This window comes from Cupressus sempervirens, chromosome 5 (genome assembly GCF_028749045.1).
Source record: "Cupressus sempervirens isolate cs-2001-9-10 chromosome 5, ASM2874904v1, whole genome shotgun sequence".
Taxonomy (NCBI): Eukaryota; Viridiplantae; Streptophyta; class Pinopsida; order Cupressales; family Cupressaceae; genus Cupressus; species Cupressus sempervirens.
Genome location: NC_143122.1, coordinates 499,448,766 through 499,452,794, shown reverse-complemented (window position 1 = coordinate 499,452,794; position 4,029 = coordinate 499,448,766). Strand labels below are relative to the sequence as shown.

Genomic DNA, 4,029 nt, shown 5'->3' with positions numbered 1-4,029 from the left:
TCTGACCAGGTGGAAGCTATGTAATATACTAGTTAGAGCTAAAGCAAGCTACCATATTAAGATGTTGAGGAAGATGTTGTACTTCTATCACTGGGAGCTTGTGTGTCTTCCTCATTACATGCTTGGGCTGAATATGTGACTATAGAATCACATGTCTCACCTATTAAAATAATATAGTACATCAGCATGGAAAGACGACTTCCATCTTCTGACAATGCATTTAATGAATTGAACATCTCAATTGTAACTAGCACATTTTTGAGGGCTACGTCCCAAATGATCTAGCTAGAAATTGTGTTCTAGGCCTAGATGCTACAAATAACAACCTATGATGGCTTCATCTATACATAATGTCTTTCTAGTTTCTTTCTACTCACATGCCCATTTCATTTCATATGATCATCTAAAAATTGTGTTACTCTAAGCTCTCAACTATTTCCTCTTGATTGATCATTTGATAACTGCTGAATGAGAGCTTTGGGATAAGCTATAGGCATCCATCAAAGCATAAAGGATTTTGTTAGATGGTGTAGATGAAGTAGTAGCATTTTCCTTGGGAGACATGCTTGCAAAATGGAAGCATAGATAAGTCATGTGAATTGTTTGACATGATGCCTGAATGTAATGTGGTCATCAAAAGTCATGGTTGCTAGATATGCACAAAATAGATATATTGAGAGAATATATTTGTTTAAGTTGCAACTACCCTGGTAGAAATGCATGAAAAATGTGGAATCCTAGACGAATAGTTCAACTGAATCCTCCTCTTGGAGGAAGGCTACAACAAATACATAGTTCAATTGAATGGTCTATAGATACCATCAGGATCAACATTTTGAACAATCCATCAGGATCCTATTATGTATTGGCCTCTATTTCTAGATGATTTGTAGTCATATGTGTCATGTTTGTGGCATCACATCTCACCACACTTATCATTAAAGTTTTATGACTCTACCAGTAGGCATATTCAACCGGCAATAAGTTTGTGACAACTAATATTGAAAATCTCTTACTGCAATTTTGAAATAAAAGCTCCACTAAGTAGCGAACAACATTTCATCCATATTTTATATAATATTGAGCACCACATTTATCATATGTTTTTTCTATCTCAAGGAGCTTAACTAGACTAGTATTGGGTTGATGATGGCTTAATACTACCTTGTTAAGATCCTCAAGACAAGACACATCGACTTTGAGCAGAAAGCATCCTGATAAATTCAAATTAAGTGTGGAATAATTAGCAAAGCTAGAATTCAAGTATTAAAAGGGAATGGAAAAAAATATTTAATTTCTTACCAGTTCATGTTTTCTGATTCTGCACTGTTCTTTAAAATCCATTTTTCTATTGTCTCACAATCAACTGGACGATGAACTTCCTCAGAGCACTAAAGAGGTTTCAGTCAAAATTTTAAACTATTTGAGTTTCAATACAATATATTAAAATCAAGAACAATCTATTGGAAAAGAAAAGCACCTGCTAGAAGGACTATTACTAAGCACAATATAACAGAACTTACATTATAGCAAAAGTTGTGTGAACATTTGCAAGTGATATCATAGCACCCACTTCCAATTACAAATTCAACACCATACTCATAGCCAGGAGCTGGACACCATTTGGTCTACAAGTACATCCAAACAATAGTTTTAAGAAAATTAATTATTTCATACTCTCTACTAACCCCAAAAAATACTCCGGAGATGGAATAAAGATAAATCTATTAATAACAAACACAAGACTACAATGCAGAGAAAGTTCTAAATTGATAAACAATAAAACATTTAGTAAAAAAGGAACAGATACTCTAAATTATGTAAACAACCAAGAACATAAACTTTGTATATGCTCATATGTGTTCCTCTATAACATCCTATCAAATAAGATTATATAAAAGAAATTATTTCTACATATGCTCATATGCGTTCCTTTATAACATCCTATCAATTTTATATTATTATAAAATTATCAAAAGCAATTATTTCTACATAGCAACGTGTGATTTGCAAAAATATAAACTTCATTACAGACAACTCATAGCCAAATTGCATCCCATTAAGAAAAACTACATATGAAATTATGCATTAAATTAAAGATTAGAAACATGTAATTTTAAAAGTACATACCTTCAAGAACTCAATGAACTCAGTTACATATTCAGATGAGGCCATGTTATAGTTGTAGAAGTCATAAACAATTGGTGTCACAATTGCTAAGTAAATGAGCTGCAAGGAAGCCAAAAAGCAATACTACTCAATATAATATCTAGAAAAAAATGCAGGAATTGACCCATAGTCAAAATCTAGTTAAGGCACACTAAAAGAAAGACAAACCAATGAATAAGCTACCAAACTATTTCCAAAGATGAAAAGAATGCCTCCAATACCTTCTATGCCAATAACTGCCATTAGCATATGATTAAACTACAAGTGAAATGAAACACAATTTAAAACATTAAAACCACCAAAACTCTAATTTTATTATTAGTATTGTAGAGACTCGAGAGCATGACTTGAGGAGAAAACTCCCCACTTGTGAACAATACATTTCAGCAAATGATAACCAAGACATCTAAATGAACAATACTAAGCCATAGGCTTCTTTCCCAACTTCATGTTTAACTGAGGATAACAGAAAATTAGAAGATTATGATGGTAACTTGTATGGTCTCAACAAACATCACTTCATGGACAGAGACTAAAACAAATGATAGTCAAGGAAAATTAAAAATAATTAAAAATAGGTGAATATTAGTTCACTTACCTCAACTTCTGGTAACTAAACACCTAGGATATTTGTGACATGATTTTTAAACAATGCAAACTTGGGCTCAAAAGTTTTTGTAGCCATTCCTCCATCAATGCCAAAATCATTTATCCTATATCAGAGTTCCCATGGGATTGTAACTTTAGAATAAGTGATTTAATAGTGAAGAATGCTTCAACATGGAAAAACAATTTTCAAATAATAATAGTGCACATACATTACATCAACTAAAAAAGATTTAATATTATAAAGCTAGATCACTACAAAAAACATAATAAATTAATAAAATCATTCAGGCTATCTTGTAAAGACTGCCCTCAAACTATTCTTGATTAATTATACACATAGATATCTTAACCAGTTGTGGATGGATCCTATATTGCTATGAAATGATTAGGCTGCCCTAAAACTGTTCTTGATTACTTACACACACAAATACCTTAACTAGTTGTGGATAATACCTTAATGCAAAGTCACAACTCACTTCTTGGGACCAACACAACATCCTTTGATCATGATATAATCATCCTTCACAATAACATAGTGAGGAAATCCACCCATTGGAGTGATATCCTTCTCAGTCTGGTCAAAGTCAGTGACTGTAGTTTGAGATTCCTAGTCTTGCTTGCCAATCTTATAGATCTTCTTATTCATTTTAGTATGATGATGGTATCCATTCTGCCCAGCCCTGGCAACAATAAAGGAAACTCTAGTTGGATGCCAAGCATGAATATAGGCAACCTTTCGCAAACCTCTATGTATTTTACGAGGCAACCTTGTTACACCCCACCTAGTTACAACACCTTCATACCCTTTGCCCTTTGTAACACCGATAACATCAATCATTTCATTTTTCTAGAAAAGAGCATCAATGGGTACCTCCTTCTCAAAAAAGTTGTATGCATAATCTACTTTTTCTAGGATTGTTCCACCATTTACTTGGATTTCCATCAGGTGAGCCTTCTTCTACTTCAACCCTTTCATCTTCTTCACCTGCAAAATAATGTAAATATGAAAATACTACCTATATGAGTAGCATTTCTGAATCAATTAAAAATATTGAGTCACTTTCCATGATCAGATCCAAACTGTTACACATCATAACCCATACATCCGCTTCTAAAATTGAAAGCTCTCTAGATGAAAAGCTTGGCATAAACTGTTGATTCGTCCAAATCAAGACTATTGCTTTCACAAAACCCTCCATGTAAGAAATTTTTATTAGTATTGTCAAAAGAATTAAAAAAAAAAAACACCAA

The 4,029-nt window shown here is 32.9% G+C and overlaps 1 pseudogene; it reads right to left on the bottom strand.

Moving 5' to 3' along the window:
* Nucleotides 1-3,232: 3,232 nt before the first annotated feature.
* Nucleotides 3,233-3,977, bottom strand: LOC149556905 (large ribosomal subunit protein uL3-like; annotated as a pseudogene).
* Between the last annotated feature and the right edge of the window lie 52 nt (nucleotides 3,978-4,029).